Source organism: Podarcis filfolensis, assembly GCF_964270895.1.
Source record: "Podarcis filfolensis genome assembly, chromosome: 6".
In the NCBI taxonomy this organism is placed as follows: Eukaryota; Metazoa; Chordata; class Lepidosauria; order Squamata; family Lacertidae; genus Podarcis; species Podarcis filfolensis.
The window spans coordinates 56,969,656-56,989,245 of record NC_139609.1 but is presented as its reverse complement, the minus strand read 5'-3'; the positions used below and the strand labels follow the sequence as shown (position 1 = coordinate 56,989,245).

At 42.0% G+C, this 19,590-nt stretch overlaps 1 long non-coding RNA gene across 1 annotated transcript in view; it reads left to right on the top strand.

The window, feature by feature from the left end:
- The window catches only part of LOC310764381, a 46,078-nt gene extending 35,508 nt beyond the window's left edge, over window positions 1-10,570 (top strand). Inside the window, exon 3 of the long non-coding RNA XR_014549134.1 lies at window positions 10,479-10,570. This is a non-coding gene — a long non-coding RNA (uncharacterized lncRNA). The remainder of the gene's footprint in view (window positions 1-10,478) is intronic.
- The last annotated feature ends 9,020 nt before the right edge of the window (window positions 10,571-19,590 follow it).

Genomic DNA, 19,590 nt, shown 5'->3' with positions numbered 1-19,590 from the left:
TGTATTTTTCTGGTTTTTTTTTCAAAAGAGCATGTGTGTCTTTACCAACACCAATGCACATAGTTCATATTTTATTTTACTTTATTTTGATGAAAAGGTTCCTTGCCCTTTACATAGAGCCCCTGGGAATCATTATCCTTTCCCTGTAAAAATTCTTATTATACCTGCCACCTAGAGCTAATGCACAAACTTCCTCTATCCATTCATTTTTCCATAAAAAGCTTGCATCACCATCATTGCTGCAGAGAACAGTACATTTTAAGGAGAACAATATAAGACAAATATTAAATAAATTTATTGTAGAATGGGCAATAAGGTAGTAGAGGAACAGACAATTAATGAAGAGGGCCAGGATTATACATAGTCACAAAACTCCAGTAGTAGTCTCATCAACCACATTACATATTGGATGTCCAAACTAGGGGATACAAAATTATTTGTCTGTTCAAATTCAAATGGAGATGGAAGGTCAAAAGATTGCTACAACTTAAGCAATTTTTAAAAGCTGGGATGATATGTAAGGTTTAAAACCGGAATACAATGGTGTTGATTCTCAGGAGCAGGTAATCAATAGCATAGGAAATAGGTTGGCCTTTTGTGCAAGGGGTTTTTAAAAGTTCATCTGCTTATTTAAATGAAAACAGAAAGTACTACGAACAAATGTGTAACAGAAATAGTAAAAAATGGGAAACTGCATATGGAAAGTAGGTCAAGAACAAGTTCAGCTCAATTAGAATTAGTAATTATAAAAGATATATAAAATCTTATAAATTAGGGAAATGGTGTATACAAAAATCAAAAGCATTATGAGCGTGTAACTAAGACCACTGACTTATTATGATATTAATCCTTTGTGATGAGAAGGGAAAAAAAGAATTTGAGAAATGGATATTGGAGGAAGAACGTAAGATATAAAAATTATGTATGATCATTTTTAAAATACAAACATTTGTTACAAATATTAAGTTTAAAATGGCATGAGTATGTGCAGTTTTTTCTTGATGAAGGATGGCAATTTTTATTTAGAAAAGGATCCTGCTTTCTGTAGCAATTAAGAGAAAACTGATACAAGATGGCTAAACAGAGGCATTTGACAACATGGAAAATTTATAAAATATATAAGGTTGAAAATAAATATTGAATATGTCAGGAGGCAAAGGGCAATTTTATATATATATATATATATATATATATATATATATATATATATATTTGTGCGTGTGGTGCAAATGTATGAAAGAAACAAAGCTGGTGATAACTATAATTGAGTTTTTCCAGTTAAAAGTAGAATCCAAACTGTTGTTATGCTTATAGAATTATGTGAAAACTGTTATTTCATTGGAGATATAAGAACCAGCTGTATATATAAGCACAAATGCAATAATTTTGGAAGTGTAATCAAAAACATAGTAGAACAAAAGCAGGAAATGTTTGGATCAGTTTGAAATTGTTAAGCTTACAGGCTTTCAAAGTACACAAATGAAATAGACAGTGGTGTTAGAGAGGCATTAACCTGTGATGCAGCATATAAGAAATGAACTTGGTATAAATGATACGGATGTAGCTTTTATGAAATTATATCATGAAAAGCTTGAATCTATTGGGCCAGTCCAAAAGTGTTGGTAGGAATTTATTTTGTAAGCAGTGAACTATGTAATTTGTATGTTTTAATGTTTGTTTTATAATGACTGAAAGCTGCATTGTGGAAATAGAATTCTGTTCATGCAACAGGACTCCACAGTCATCTCCACCAGGGTGCCTTCAGAATCTATTCTGGGGAATACCCAACACTCTGGAGCAGATATTGAGGGAACACAGGAGGCTGTAGAGGGGAGGAGAGGATGGTGAAGTCCTATTGTATGAGCAGAAGTTCACTCTGCTTTTGCATGGACAGCATGGTCTAGATGACCCTTGTGGTCCCTTCCAATTATACAATTCTATCATTCTATTAGGGATGTGGGTGGCGCTGTGGGTTAAACCACAGAGCCTAGGACCAGCCGATCAGAAGGTCGGCGGTTCAAATCCCCGCGACGGGGTGAGCTCCCGTTGCTCAGTCCCTGCTCCTGCCAACCTAGCAGTTCAAAAGCACGTCAAAGTGCAAGTAGATAAATAGGTACCGCTCCGGCAGGAAGGTAAACAGCATTTCCGTGCGCTGCTCTGGTTCGCCAGAAGCGGCTTAGTCATGCTGGCCACATGACCTGGAAGCTGTATGCCGGCTCCCTCAGCCAATAAAGTGAGATGAGCGTCGCAACCCCAGAGTCGGCCAAGACTGGACCTAATGGTCAGGGTCCCTTTACCTTTATCATTCTATTATTCTAACCCTATATTATCATGCTCTGTTATGTATTTACAGAATTAAAATAATGTATTTCTTTAAATAAAATAAAGGCTATAACTCACAGACTCCACAATCACTCAAAATCTTAGCTCAACACAAAGGAAAGTTGATTCACCCCCATATCAAAATCGCTCGTTTGCATCCATCCCTTTCAGAATCCAAAACTGCACTCTCTGTATAAGCATACATTTTCTGCTTCAGTTACAGCAACTGGGTCTGCATCCCTTGATTCCAGAAATCAGCCTCTTCAAGCAAGCTATCTCAGTCTGGGTCTTATGGCTACCCATGTGACAGTGCTGGGGCTGCAGGGTCCTTTGAGATGTAGAATTACAAAATGAGACTGTTGACCCAAGACCATTAAACAATGAGATGGAGAAGAGAAAGGAAATAATATTTTATCAAATGATACTGTGGAGAATTTGGGGGTATCCAATAGCTCTTGAAGATGCTTCAGGTTCTCTACTTAAAAGATGGGCACCCACTCCCTCCAATATTCCACTATGTGAAAGTGTCTCAGCCATGTCCTTTGATCCGACTATTGCTTAATCCCAATGTGTCCCTGGCAAATATTCCCACAGCCAGACCCTGATTCTCCTCTGTTTGAGATGAAGCCCCACATGAATATTTGTATATCATGAAGACCACTCTCTAGAGACATTGTTCTAGCATGAACCATAGATAATTTTTAAATACTTACTTCATAAGCTTAGCCTCAACACAAAGGAAAGGGAGCTGTATCGGCAGTGCCTCCCCCACCTGAAAAATCACTTTACTACAATAGCCACATTAGAAATTCCTACATTTTACACGACCCAAATACTTGACGTGTCCAGAGGGAGGGTGAGGTGAGGAGGAAGGGCGAAAAATTGCACGTCTTTGTACGGCAGTGTGAGAAGGATGGAATGCTTCTCCCACATTTGACAACAGTGGCGGCACGTCACCACACACATATACACCATACACTCCATAGTCTGCAAGTGATTTTTGTGCACCCACCCAAGCCTATGCCCTCAGCCAAGGTCAGTTTCACCAATCCCTAGGTATGCTTCTGTGTATCTGCTATGTTGAACCCACTCCTTTGCAACCATCCCTTTCAAGATCCAAAACTCTCCTCTCTTTGTAACCATGTTTCTTTGTCCCAGTTCCAACATCCAGTCCACATCCGTTGATTCCAGAAACCAGCCTCTTCCAATAAGTTATCTCAATATGAACAGAGGAGTTTTGGGGACCCTGGAAACAGATACAATTCTCAAAGATCCTTCAGGATACAGTTGATCTGAAATTGTTGAGCTCCTCTCAGATGAAGGAGAAAAGTGGGAAGGTTTACCGAATGATACTGTGGATAGTTTGGGTCATCCAATGGATTTTGAAGACCCGAGTTATTGTTATAGGTTCTCTACCTAGAAGATAGGCAAGCACACTCAAAATATTTCTATATGTGAAAGTGTATCTTTCTCTGATTCAACCATTATGCCCAGCAGACAACAGTTCTCCAGCAATTGTTCCTACACAAACCCGCCCTCCCACCTTTGTATGGGTTGAAGCAGGAAGCCCCACAAGGAAAATTTATATTCTGTGACTATCTGGGGCTGTAGCCAGTCTTCCAGCATGAATCATGGAGAATTGAGAAGAATAAGAAAATCTCCAAGAGTGAAAACGAACAAAAAGAGGACACGGGGCTGCAGAACCCCATTACCATCTTCAAAACAAGAAGACTTCTGCAAGAACCATTTCTTGCTGGTCTGGAGCAACCTTGTAGAGAACAAAGAAAGAAAGGATGCAAATCAAAAGCTGGGCACATCCCCAGAATCAGAAAAATGATGTCTGCTGTGCTATTTTGAGCTGAAGCCTGGGAAATGAAAACTCAGCCTGTCATGTGGGTTTTTCCCCCTCCATTCACCTCTCTGCCTGAGATTCACACACTACTTTAAAAATGAGTGGGGCCACGGATGCCATGTTGCTGATTGCAGGGTTGGGTTTCATCTTTCACTTGATCATAGCCTGCACCCAGTCACCCACAGTATCTTCAGCAGGATGTCACCAATCTAAAAAGCTGAAGCATGCAAAGAACAGTGTAGAGGGAGAGCTGACTGCGTGAGGTTTTAACTGCTTTGGCACAAGCCATTACTTGTGCTGCTAGGCTTAGTGCAGAGACCAGACTCTGGCAAGCGGTGAATGGTGGAGAAGCCTGTTCCACCCCTAGTCCAATCTGTACTATTACAAAGTATGCTTGGCATGTTATGGACCCAATGGGTGCTGCATAGGGAGGAAGAGAACTGTCCTTTCCCAACCATTATACAGTGGTACCTCGGGTTACATACACTTCAGGTTACACACTCCGCTAACCCAGAAATAGTGCTTCAGGTTAAGAACTTTGCTTCAGGATGAGAACAGAAATTGTGCTCTGGCGGCGCGGCGGCAGGGGGCGGCCCCATTAGCTAAAGTGGTGCTTCAGGTTAAGAACAGTTTCAGGTTAAGAACAAACAGACCTCCGGAACGAATTAAGTACTTAACCCGAGGTACCACTGTACTATATCTAAGCAAGGTCCAGGGAAATTACTGTCTGGTGAGACCCGTTGACATCAGTGGTCCCCAAGCAGACTTTGTGAGTGGCAAGGATGGCAGTGCTGTGATCTGTGGTGGGCAGCTGCTTGTGAGGGCCCAGAATGGTGTAGCATTCTGGGAAAGAAAAGACTTTAGCAAAGAAGCAGTAAGGAGATGGTGAGCTTTGTGTGCCCGCTCTCAAAACAGGTGCCCGGGCCTCGCCACCTGCAAAAAGGGATGCGAGCCAAAATGGCCCTCCACTTTCGCGGTTTGCAAATTGGGCTGCAAAACTGGCCGGAAGGGAGAGCAATTTTTCTAAGTTCTACTACTTGCCAGTCACAGGGGCTGATCTGGCACACCCCTTCTGTGCCTGAAAGCTCAGAGGCTGCAACACCTATAGTTTCAGGTAGGCTACAGTTTCAGGTCATGAGATTCTCAGTGGATGCTGCCCTGTTGTTAATAGCTAATGGCCAGCAAAGGCATATTTGGGAGCCAAACACTATTGCACAATGCCATGTATAGGGTTGCCAAGTTAAAAATACCAGTTCAGTGAGTGGAACTTAACATGAGCAAGTGGGTGGAGCAGAGGTTGGGTTCTGGCAAGTTAGAAATGAAGGCCGCCCCTGCTGCTTGCTTCTTTTTTAAAGGCAAGGAGGGGCCTGGTGGGTCAAGGGGCAATCTGAAAAATCAGGCAAGGTACTGTGGTGAATGTGGAGGCGGGGAATTTAATTCCCCTCAGTTTATTTAATAAAATACCTAGGTTATTTATCAGAATGCCAGATACGAAGCCAGAGGCAAAAATAATAAACAGAAGATTGGTTGTCAACCCTTAATAGTGAATTAAAAGTAAGAGCCAAGGGATGAAGCTGAAACAACTGTGCTTCTCTAGTTTTTTGACACCAACTTACAAAATGGCTGGATGTTCTCCACTTTAGAGAAAGGGATGGGGGTGGAGGAAGAAAACTGGACAACCTCTGAAGGATTTTTAAAATAGAAAATACATTTTTAAAAGACTAAAAGATGAAACAATAAAATAGTGGAAAATAAAAATGTAAAGCTTCACAAAATTGCATGAGAGCATTTGTTATCTCTTATCACTAAGTACATCACAAAAAATGTCAGTGACGATTGTGACACCTGTGCAGTCACTTGCCACAAAGGAATCATAGTAAGAATGGTTGCAGAATCTAGGGGAGAATCACATTCTCCCCGGCATAAAATACTGCAATTTGTTGTGGGGAAATACGATATCTCTGCAGAAGAAATGCAACCTTTAGGACTACTGGAAAGAATAATTCTGCTCCCTAAGCGGAACCATACGGCAGATGGCAGTGCCTTGGACTGGCCTTAGGGGAGAGCCTGCTGCATTCCTGACAGTGTAGAAGTAATATCTAAAGCTTTATTTTGACCCCTGTGGTTAATGTTGGATTAGGGGATCAGCTGAACCTGCACTTGATTTTAGGTCAGCAGGGTGAAGAAACTGAACAGATAAGTGGGCACAAGAACAATTGCCACAGCTGTTGTTGCCATGTTGCTCTACTGTCACCCACTCTGACTGCCTCCAAAACCTGTGGGGAATGGCTAAAGAGGAAGGACATATATGTGCATTGCAGTCTCTAAAGCCGCTTCCAGACTTCCACTATTTTGCAGGTGGGATTCAATTGCATAGTAGCAAAACCAGGTGGATTTAATTTGCAATTAAAGTGGATTTCAGGCTCTTGTACAACCCCTGCATTAGACTTTTTGCAATAAGGAAAGTGATGGGGAAATGGACTGGAAAGTGTGGGATAGCAATTGCTTGGTGCAACATCAAACAAACCAGAAGGAACACTCCATAACCAAGGCATCTGGTAGTGTCCACAGCAGCATGTGGGTGGCCATCTGTCACAAATGCTTTAGCTAAGATTCCTGCATTGCAGGGGGTTGGACTAGATGACCCTTGGGGTCCCTTCCAACCAATTCTATGATTCTATGGTGTGAAATGATGTGCTGAAATTCTTACTGCATTAGTGCTACGCAAAGCAGATCAAACATGCACACTAAGTGAAAATTAGGATGCTTTTACCAAAAACAAAGAAGCAAACAAGCCAGCATTATTTTTTTAAAAAAATACAAGCTCCAACACTTTTTGTACAAAAGAACTTGGCAATTGGCCCACAAGGAAGATAAAGCAACCAGGCATTTCCTTCCAAGCTATTTGGCAAACTTGAAGAAGATGTAAGCATTGTGCACAATGCATGAGAAATGCAAACATGTTGTGCTAAAAACTGTATGTAGGGAAAGGTAACTAAAACATCAGTGCAAAACATATTGACTTGAATATGAATACTGAATTGAAACCAGTAGCATTTACTACTGAATCGGAGAGGTGAGCTGTAGCACTACAAATGCAATTAAATTACTCAATTCATGTCAATTCCTCCTTTTTTCTTTTTTAATAGACAGAATCTAGACAATGTGATGCCTTGGAGAATAACAAGGTGGATTTACAGGAATATACTTAAAAATACAGATTTGAGAGCTCTTTCCCTATTTGCATAAAACTTGCCACAGAGAACTCCCTAGAATTCACTATAAATAAGCTAAAGGGGCTTTCCACACCTCATTCAGCTTTTACAGTTTCTAGCTTAATTTGTCTACTTGCAACTGCTGTAGTGTGTAGAATATGAATGGGCAGATCATGGACAACTAGTTGATTTCTGGTGGATAACTTAGGATTCACTGGTTGCTGGGATACTTGCAAAGAATGCTGAATCAGTTAGATTTTGATCTGATCCTTCGCCACACTTCTTATGTTATTTAAGTGTTCTCTAAGTGTGCAATTAGGAACATATAAACAAAGATTGGTGTTATGTCTCAATTGAGAAGAGATGCTTTACAACAAATACAGCTATGCACAAATGGCCTCTTTAAATTCTCCAGAGAAGTGGGTGGTTGATGGGGGTGTGGGGAGGAAACAACATTTCACTGAATTTCCAGGGAAAGGAGAAATTATCCAACAGCAGTAAGTAGCACCGTGTCAGCAACTATATTGGCTTGACAACTATATTGGCTTGACCATTTTGCATTCCCCACAATATTCTGGGCATAATGTCATTCTGCAACTGTGAGAGAAAGATGGTGAGCAGCACACACACACGCAGACAAAAATGGTGGAGAATATGGGGGGGATATTGGGGGGGGGGATCTGCCAAACATCTTCCTTTGTCTGGGGGTGGGGTAAGAAAAACAAACATCAGAAATTTTCTCAGAAAAATGTATTCTGAGAAATGTTGACACAGCTACTGGGATTCTAGTTTTTAAAAGGTAGACCCAGCAAGACTGAAGTCTGCCCGCTCCTGCTGCAGAGAAAACAAATAATAACCTATAGTTATGCTTTTCAAAAAGAGAGTCAGTTACATTTCTCAAGTTGTCTTTCGCACTCCAACAAATTGCTCTCACTGCAAATAAATATTGAGGATGGGGCATATTGATTGCTTCATCCGTACAACACCCCAAGCAAGATGTCACAATAGTGATGCAAGGATATTACATCACACCTCTGAAAGATCAGATGTACAATCTAGAGAAGGAAGTACACAGCCTTTTTTAAAAAAAATGGGAAGCAATATGTTCATAAAATAATACAGCATTGCTAGAGTGGTTGAGGGAACCTTACTGGTGTTTGCTTCTTTTAAAAATAAGGTCAAATGTGCATTCTCACTTTTGAGGAATGCACTGAAGGAGCACTCACCCTCCAATAACAATGTAAAGCATTTTAAAATGCATTTTAAAAATGATAGTTGCCGCTTTATTCTTGTGCATTGCTTTGTGCAATCCCCTACATCCCTTGGGAAAGCAATATACAGTGCTACCTCGGGTTAAGAACTTAATTCATTTTGGAGGTCTGTTCTTACCCTGAAACTGTTCTTAACCTGAATCACCACTTTAGCTAATGGGGCCTCCTGCTGCCGCTGCACCACTGCTGCGCAATTTCTGTTCTCATCCTGAAGCAAATATCTTAACCCGAGGTACTATTTCAGGGTTAGCAGAGTCTGTAACTTGAAGCGTCTGTAACCTGAAGCGTCTGTAACCCCAGGTACCACTGTAAATGTGTTTCGTTGTTTTAAAAAAATCATTTTATGTGTTCATTGGAGCCCTGTGTGCATGACTGCGTGTGCATTTCCTTTTTGCAGAGGAAAGGCAGCTACCTTTCTGAGTACTTTTGTGAGTGAAGCTCACAAAATGATTGTGCCCCATCATTTTTTACTTTTTACTATTTTTTATGCCTTTCTGCTTTGGCAAAAATGTGAATAAATAAATAAACTTACTTTTGAAAGCCACAACATGGCTGTGGGTGTTCATGGGGCAGACAGAATTGTGTCAGTGTAATGGGCAAGGTTTGGCTATTGTCTAAGAATCACTTGCCACTGATGACATCTCAGGCATGGGCATGAAGTAGGGGGACCCGCTGGATCAAGTTAAACAATAGAAATACTTAACTAACTGACCAATAATGTTGGTTCTGCCCCCCCCCTCCCGCAAAAAGTCCTGCCCCCTCTAACAAAAATTCTGGCTACACCCACGATCTCAGGTGCAATACAATCAGTGTCCATCATGATAATGCATGGAGCTGCATTCCACGTTGCAATTGCATTACAGCAGCTAAGCTTAGGGATGGATCTCATGTTCCAAGGTACCAAATATCCTGCTTTAAATGCTGAGAATATGCAATCTCCCTTGACGCAAAATGACTGCAGCCTGCCAGGCAAATCAGTCACCTCTCTATCTGCAGACTTAGGAGTGGCTTAAAATGTTCTGCATGCTATGGCGTAACATATCAAGGCAGCCATTCAGATGAAAAGTGAAAATCAGCCACTAGAAGTGACCAAACCCTGCCCCCCAAGGCCATTTGCTCATATTTTTACATAGGTAACATCCTGTGGCCGTAGTGGTTGGTGTGATAGTGAGATGGCACTCACCTGACCCTCCTGAACCAGCTGAGCCGCTGCTGCCAGGCAGCAGGGAGATCAGCGTGCTACAAATGTACCACCAGAGCTAATCCAGTGGATCGCAGCTAATGCCAAACAGCAGCACTGGGAGTGCACTGGAGACAGAGTAAATGTTTGTGTGTACACAGCCAAAGGCTTCAATAACTAAATATAACAGGGGAAATATGCTTTAAGACAAAACACTGGGGGGTGAGGTGGCAGCAAACGTAGGTTTAGCAAAAATGGGTTGCAGAGGTTTTCTAGATGCACTGCAGTGGAAAGATATGTGGCAATGTTGCCCTCTGCTCCATCTTTATTTGGATCGAGATCAATTTAAGGGAAAGGAAGTTGGTCTCCGCTGAAGGCTGTCCTTCAGGTCAGTTCACCACCTTGCAGTCTTGGAAGCCAGCCTGTTTGCAGCTCAAAGCAAGACCCCCTCCCCACAAGGGGATGAGCACAGCCTCCTCACCACTTAAAGGAGTTCATCCATACAGCTGTTTAATATGGCTAGGAAGCTTCATATACCTCCATTAATTCTCCATTGTCTATAAGATGTTCTTCTCCAAATGACTGCCTTTCCACATTTTCCACTCCCTCAACCTGGATTTTCTTTTACTCCATTTCAGAGTATTCCTGGTATGGGAATATCTGGATTGAGGGAACAGAACGTGTGGGAAGGAAGAGGAGAACGTCATATGGACAACAGATAATTAATGGAGGTAAGGAAAGCTTACTAGCTACATTAAATAAGAATACAGTTGCACACATGAATTCTTTGAGGGTGAGAACTAGCAAATGTTCTTTGATTCATTCCCACCACACTAAATCCTAATCTTTTTTTTATTATTATTTCATGTAAGCTGCTTGGGGAGCCTTAAACAATTGAGTTGCAACTGTTCTCTGCTGTCCCCACCATTTTGGAGGATGTGGAGGGAAGCTGGGGTTGTTTCATCCCTCCAATATTTTACTGCATCCATCAGGGTTTTTTGCCATTGGTAGAAACAGTGTTCCATGCAGTTATTTGCTGTAATCTGTGGTGGAGGCACAGTTGTACTCTGCCATCACCCCTGCATGTTGGCCAGTTTCTTTAAGATGAGCATCACAAACAGCAGGGTCAGCCAAACACGTTTTGCTGCCTGAGGCAGAGCAGCAAATGGTGTCCCTTGTCCCCAAGGTGAGGTCAAATTATGTTGGCAGCTGAGGCAGAAAACCATGCAAGCACTTTCCCCCACCCTTGGCATAAATAATAGTGGTAATAAATGTACTAACAAGATGCTGCCCTTCTAAGATACACTAAATCAGTTGCCTGAATCACTCTGCTTAGCCAGAACCATGGCTGGGGGCAGGGAAAGAAGGTGTGAGAGTCAAATTAGCAGAGGAAAGTAGTAGATGGGGGCACTGCTGCCAGCTGCAATTTGTCCCCCTGTTGCTGTTTTGCAAAGAAGAATCAATTGACAGAGTTTCAAGACAGAATGTGTAGTTACACCCTTAAGGTGCAACCCTGAATGTACTTGCTAGGACCTGAGTCACCTGTCTAAGCAAATATGTTTTTGGGATCCATCTGTCACTAAGTTGAAAGCAACAGGAAAAAGTATGAGGAATTACTTTTTTTATATAACTAGGGTAGAAGACTTCTGCTTTTAATCATCAGCTGGGAGTAAAACTTCCTGACCTCAGTTTTCAATAAAACGAGCATAGGCATAGATATGTTAGCTTTCCCCTTCCAAGACAGCTAGGAAGTTCAGATCAGTCTTTTGTAGAGTCAGCTTCTTTTAGATGAGTGATCACCTGTGTGATCTCTTTGTGAAAATTTGTGGATTTACACGAATACAGATGAGGAACGGTGATAAAGAAGACAGTGGATGGAGGGTTCAGAGTCTTAACAAGCTCCAGGCACACTAGCCTGCCTCAGTCAATAGAAATATTCATGGCATCAGCGCTGTCCCTAGACATTTTGCTGTCTGAAGCAGAGCCCAAAGTGGCACCCCTGCCGCCCCAAATCAAGGGCAAAGGATCCAAGGCAGGATAAGATATTTTGGAACCTGGTGGGGGTGAATCCCACAAACACATCCCCTTCCTTGGTGGTAAAAATACAATAAACTAAATAAGTAACAATTTGCCATCTTTTGATAATACTCAGAATCTGACTGCTCCACTCTCTCTAATGGAAGGGGGAGCCAGGAAGGGAGCCATGTGATACAGTTCTTGCTAGTATGTACTACCTGCAGACTTCAGGGGAAGTGGTTGCAAATTTAATAAACATTTTGTGATCCTGTGCCCAAAGTGGAAAATTATAAATAATATTACAAAACTACCTTTCTTTTTAAGAGTCACCCGGGGTATTTCCGACCCTAGTCTTCATAATATGATGATGATGATATGTGTGGGCTAGGTTTTCATGTTGATATATTAAGAAGTTTCATTATGATATTGTTAATGATGTTTTAGTCATGCTTATAAGAGGGAAGGATGAACAGAATGTGGACTCTGAGAACTTCATGAAGAGATGTCATGAGGCAGATTTCCTAATGGACATGGCTGTCATTTAAAGCCAGTGTCATTTAAACACAGAGAGCCAGTGTGGTGTCAGAGAGCCAGTGTGGTGTAGTGGTTAAGAGTGGTGGACTCATAATCTGGTGAACCAGGTTCGTGTCCCCGCTCCTCCACATGCAGCTGCTGGGTGACCTTGGGCCAGTCACACTTCTCTGAAGTCTCTCAGCCTTACTCACCTCACAGAGTGTTTGTTGTGGGGGAGGAAGGGAAAGGAGATTGTTAGCCGCTTTGAGACTCCTTAGGGTAGTGATAAAGCGGGATATCAAATCCAAACTCTTCTTTGTCTTCTTTGTCGTCTTCTTCTTCTTCTTCTTCTTCTTCTTCTTCTTCTTCTTCTTCTTCTTCTTCTTCTTCTTCTTCTAAATTCCGAGATAGGGTTCAGAGTAGTCAACAGTCAAGAAAGCATTATTTCTTCTTGTTGATGTAATAGATGGAGTTTTACACCTATACTATAGAGCAAAGGTTTTCTTGCTTTGGTCCAGTGACAACTGGTTGAACTACCTAGCTTGGGGGAGTTTTATTATAACCATCTGGCAGTGGGAAAGAAAACTGTTCCTTCTCAGTCATGGATGCCCCTAGCTCTCTCCCCAGACCCCGACTTGATCTTAGCCAAAGGACAAAAAGTTGTGTTTATATACCGGTATGTCTGTACACAAAATGCTATGGCTGGAGGCGGATGCTGAAATGTCTGTCTATTTTTTTCCTTTTCAGTACAGACCGACTTTGTCACCAACGACTCATAGCCAATGCCGTTCTTCCTGCAGTATGTGTGGGACCACACAGCAGCATACCCTTAACGAGGGAGCAGGGATCCTTGTTCATTGCCAGGCTGTGTGTGTCTTGCTTAGAGCAGGCACACGGGAATGGAATCTGAAACGTCTCCTTTGCAGCACAAATAGCTGGAATTTATCCTGTAGACAAAAAAAAGAAGAAGAAAAAAGAAAAAGTAGAGATCATTTTTCTAATCCAGATCATCAGTGAGGACTATGCTTGCAGAATAGGCCACTGTATTTGATACCTGAATGTCGAAAAGAAATACCATTTTAACACTTGGGCTGTGTACACATTACCATCTTAAAATGCAGCTATAGATCAGTATAGATCTCAGTATAGATCAAAGCTGGTCCGGGGCAAAGAGCAGGATAGATGTGAATTGTGCCTAGCATCATATGTTCACTGCTTCCCAAACCAGCAGTTTGGGTACACTGGACATAAATGGGAATGTGCGTAAACAGCCTTGTACTAATTCAAACCATGTTAGATAGGAGTCGCGTTGCTCACTGTTTGATTAGTTGCTGATATGCATGATACATCTGTGATTACCTTCCTCGACAAAGCGGGGTTTGATTGTGAAATTTCTTGCACCTTGTAGGCGTAGGGGCCTCTGGCAATAATGAATCATAGTTCTTTCTGCTATATTCTTCAGATACTCCATACATTCTTCAGATACTCCATACATTGTTTTTATTGTAGGGTGAATAACTTGGTTCTTTCTACAACTGGGGTTACATCTATTGGGATCTCCGTCTAACTGCTCAATTTTACAAAACAAAAAAGCCCACGGAACTGAACACTCCTCAGCATTTTGGGGTTCATCTCTGTGCAGCATTTAGACTGTGACAGAAGGGAAAAGATAATCCCATTTGGGGAAAAATCTCTAGTTTTGCCAGATCCCTAATTATTGTAAATCATCATAATTATACACATAAACAGGTTGATTTACATTAATTGTGCATTCTACTTAAGAGGCAGTCAGCATCCTCCTGACAGATTGCTAAAGCCGGCCACTTCAATTGCTTGAGATCTGTCACCCTTAGTTAAGCTGGCTATTATTCTTCCAACATCCACATACCAAAAAAAATTGATAATTCTCTATGATTCATCAAAGAAAAACATAGCTGTTATATTGGAAGCCCAGAAACCCCCAGTGCCATTTAAAAAAATCTACAAGAATTTCCTTTTCTGATTGCCAAGTTCTGCGCCAGGAAAGCCAGGAAGTTGTCCATCCTTAGTCAACAATGAACAAACTATTGTTTCCCTAACATCCTCTCCCTTCCTTCCAAATAGCCATTCAATGGGCTTTTCAGGGTTGCTGCAGTCTATAATTTGCCATCTTGGCCTGATACTGTGGCTTTGGGTGCCCTGGTTTTGCCAAGTCATCATCTGGAGGGAACACTTGGTCTATTTTGCAACAACCTTATTTTTTTCTCCTCCTTGCTGTTCTTCTAAGTGTTGCTAGCTTTTGCTTCAGAATATTCCATGCTGAGTTGGAGCCAACCTTGGATAAAGCCAGGGATGACTGTGTTTAGTGTGTGGCCTGGCTCTTCAGTTTCAAAATACATGATCCAGAAAACCTAAGGAACGAGAATCCAGTGCTCTGGTTTCCCAATGTTTGGCAAAGAATACAGGCTCTGCCTTTTTTCACTGAATATGTAGAACTTGATGCCTTTGTGCAAACCAAGCAATGTCGGCCAAAAAAGTGGAATGGTAGGTAACCATAGTTTAAATTCAGCTGACTGGCCTGCACTGGTGAACACAGATATTTGGCTCATGGATTCTTCAAATATTTAATGGCCACAGAGGCTGGAAGAGTTTATGCAATCCAAGCATAAGCTATTAAAGATGGATTTATGAGTGTGATATAATCTTCTGAAATTATATTGACGCAGCACTTGCTAATGGAGTATTTTTATTTGTTTGTATTTGTGTTCATATTACTTTGAGTTTTCTTGATTATTATTCCATGCTTTTGTTACTTGTTAATTACTAAGCTTTCCAAAGAAGCTTCATGAGTAAAGTTTTGTCATCATCACAGTAATCTCAATCTAGACCAGACTTTGACCAGCTGCCATCCCCCATCTCGGTTTTTAGCTCTGAAGTTATCATTGAGAACTGCTATCAAATTTAAGACTTGAGTCCTAATTATTATTTATATCCTTCTCAACCTGACCTGGAATACATATTATTGTTGCACCAAGAAATATGCGGGGGGGGGGTGAGGCTTCACATGACAAATTATTCCCATTCTGGCCATAATATAGAGAACTGCTTATTGCACAAATCTCTCCCCATAAGCATCTCCATGCTTTTGTCATCAGCAGTCAATGAACTGGGGCAGGGGCAGAAAGACTAATAATGTGGTCCATGTGGTAAATATTTAAATGTGTTATGGCAGGATCCCTTGCCAAAGGGAGATGAGTTTAACAGTTTGGCAATTTTTATTTATGCTTCATCCCTGCATATCTCCTCAAGAACTGTGAGAGTGACTTGGGAGACAGTATCCCCAAGTATCTTAGGCTATGCACACACTCCTATTTGTTGTTGTTGTTTAGTCGCTTAGTCGTGTCTGACTCTTCGTGACCCCATGGACCAGAGCACACCAGGCACTCCTGTCTTCCACTGCCTCCCGCAGTTTGGTCAAACTCATGTTCATAGCTTCAAGAACACTGTCCAACAATCTGTCGTCCCCTTCTCCTTGTGCCCTCAATCTTTCCCAACATCAGGGTCTCTTCCAGGGAGTATTGGAGCCTCTGTCCTTCCAGTCAGCACTCAGGGCTCATTTCCTTAAGAATGGATAGGTAAAATCAGCCCTGAGTGCTCCCTGGAAGGACAGATCGTGAAGCTGAGGCTCCAATACTCCTATTTACTTGATATTAATTGTTGGTTTTGTTGTTGTTAGTACCACGACCATCTGACTGGGTTGCCCCAGCCACTCTGCACAGCTTCCAACAAATGTACTCCCACTGCTGGCTTGGGAAATGGTATATATACACACTAGCTAGTCCATTTCTATCCTGCATCTATCCTGTTGTTTCTAATGAAACACTGTGTTTTGATGTGTTTCCCCCACAAACCAGCTTTGATTTGAATTGAGAAAAAGAATGACCTAGGTGTGTTTTAAGCAGGTAATGAGTCAACAGGCTGAGTTTCCAATGAAATACTTTCCTTTGTGACCATTAAATTCTCTGGAATTGCCATGCTTAGCCAACATAGAAGGGCATTGTTGAGAGTGGCAGGGTGTGTGTGTGTGTGTGGATATATCAAACTATCTGAATAAGTCTTTGATTGCATAGCAAATGTTATTAGGTCCAGAAGATGCTGCCAGTTGGCTTTATTCAGTACAAAGGTGGTTAGTTCTGTCCTAGAAACCTTCTCTCTCTCTCCTGCAGCTATTCATATGTTTAGTGCTCTAGTATTGAAGGTCTGTTCAGTCTTCTAAACCTGTCCTCTTCATTTTCAAAAAATACTTTGTCTAAGGAAGCAGGCTAATGCATGTGAAAGGTAGTGCCACAGTAAAGCAATTCATTACATTGCATGTGAAAGGTAGTGCCACAGGACAACTATTTGTTTCTTAGAAGTGATTGTCCTCTAAGGCAGGCAAATCCTTTTGCTGCTACAATGGTTACTGTTCTGGAATTTGCCCCATAATCAGTGGGCCCCCTCCTTAGTGGTAGAAATGAACAATGGGAGAGAAATAAAGAGCAATGTGTCAAGGATCCGTGCTGAGGACTGGTGCTATTTAACATTTATAAATGATCTGGAGCTGGGGAAGCAGTCAAGTTTGCAGATGGTGAAAATCCAAGTAGACTGTGATCTGCTTCGAAAGGATCTCTCCAATTTGGATAATGAGCAATAAAATGGCAAATAATGGCAGGTTTCATTATAATGTAGTGTATGCACATGGGGGAGCAACTTAAAATACAGTATAGGCTGATGGGATCAGAACAGGATGCGACTACTCAGGAAAAAGACCTTGGGACATAGTCAATGAAAACATCAACTCATTGGGCAGCAATTGTTAAAAAGGCAACTTTTGTGTTAGAGATGCTTAGGGAAAGGGTTGAGAATAAAATGCTTAGTATCATAATGCCATTACAGAAAACTATAATATAATAACATAAGATTCTTTTCTGCTTTTGTTTCAAGAGATAGGCAACATGACTATATCTCTGGAAATTTAGAATCTTGTGTGCAGTACTGCACTGGGCAAAGATGGTTACCCTAACTAAAAAACAATTGTATTAGTGCTGAAAAGGTGCTTCATAAAAACTGTTGTAAGCAGCCATGTATAAGCAATGGAAAGCAGTGTTCCACACATTAATAATAATAATAATAATAATAATAATAATAATAATAATAATAATAATAATTTGTTATTTGTACCCCGCCCATCTGGCTGGGTTTCCCCAGCCACTCTGGGCGGCTTCCATAGAAACAAAACAAAAAAAATGCAAATAAGTCATGTTTATTTCATCACACTTGCTTCTGAATGAACTAGCTTAGAATGAACTATGCCATGCTTCTTAGACTGCGTATTACTCTGTATCCAGTGTAATCCCACTACTGGTTTGCAAGCAATGCACACATGACATTAGCCACACTCCATGTCTATCCTGTGTTCATCTTGTTTCTTATGAAATACTGGCTTTGTGCACACTAGCAGCTTCAAGCACAGCAAGGTAATTTCCATCTGATGTGTTGCAAGTTACACACTTGCACACTGCTCTACACACCACAGAGGAGCAGAGATGTCTCTGCCCGGTATGCCTTACCTGCTTAGTTTCTCTGCACCTGCAAGCAAAAAACAAAAAACACCCACCCTACAAACTCCTGTTCATCTGTGCATGCACAATGACTGTCTCAAATGTTCATACTTCAGCTTAACTGCAGTGATTATGGATTACGTTTTCAAATTGGATGGAATCTGGTTTGAAGGGAAACATATCAAACAGCATTTGTCAAGAAACTACAGGATATGGGCTATGGGTAGCATCACATATACATGACTTCAACACTAGCAGCGGGGGCTAGTGCAATGTGTACACATCCACTGTATTTTGATGTATCCCCCCCCAAAACCAGCTTCAATCTGAATTGAGAAAATGAAAGACTTGTGTTTTAAGCTAGTAATGAGTACATAGCCATAGTAAGGTTACCAGATTTTTTTCAATGAATCCAGGGACACTCTAAATAAATACTACACGTTCAGGACACTGATGCTGCAGCGATGGCGGTGGCAGAGGGACGGCTGCCACCTTGACCTCAACCGCCACATTTCCCCTTCCTCAGAGGCTTCTATCTCCTTTCTCCGTGAGCCTGAGCAGCCCCTGAATTGTTGGTTCTTTGGTGGTGGTGGTGGTGGTGAAGTGGTGCGCGGTGGATCAGGCATGGAATGCTTGAGGAGGGCCAAGAGCAGTGGCGGTGAGGCTTGGGCAGCGCAATGCCTTCCTTCCCATCGGAGCAGCCCCAATCCCATTCCTACTTGCGTGCAAGCAGGAGGGGGTGGGGATCCCTCAGCTGGGAAGGGAGGCTTCCCATTGCCTGAGAGATCCCTGCCCCCTCCTCCTTGCACACAAGCTGATAGGCAGCGTGAAGCCTCCTTTCACAGCTGAGATATCCCTGCCCCGCTCCTGCTTGCATGCAAGTAGGAGTTGGGAGGCTGCTTTGATAGGCAGCATGAAGCCTCCCTTCACAGCTGAGTTGCTGGGGTCAGGGAAGGTGGAGGCAGCCCGGAAGCTGCATCTTAGAGCCCCCGCACCACCATCATATGGGGACTTCTGAGCAGCTCCTGAAGCCAGCCAGAGCCAACTGCTCTGGGCTGCTGAGACTGCCCTGCTGCGTTTCCCAGGGACATTAGATGAAATCCAGGGACATTCCGCGGATGGAATTTGTCCGTAGACTTATTCACAAATCCGGGGACTGTCCCCGGGAAACGGGGACATCTGGTAACCCTAAGCCATAGTCCACTTATTTGGACACCACATATAACCAGTGCTGGATTACCCAATAGGCAGACCCATTTTGTGCGTAGGGAACCAGCAAAGCAGGGGTGCAATATTGTGTGTGTGTGTGCACCTGTAAAAGTAAATCAGATCCTGTCATATGCTGCAATAAATTTATGGGATTTTTGAACTTTCATTTCATTTCATTTCATTTTAGTTTAGATTTTATTTTGTATTACATATGGGGGGGGCACCGTAATATTTTCAGTGCTTAGGGCCCCTAAAGGTCATAATCTGGCCCTACATATCTCTGAGAACAAGATCCCCTTCCCTGCATAGATTCTGTTTTTTGTTTCCCTAAACCAGCAAACTGGCTACATTGCTGATATAGATGCCAGAGGCTATCACAGTATTTTCTGCTGTTGTTTTTGCTTTTTGCAGCTGCAAACATTTAGCCATTGCA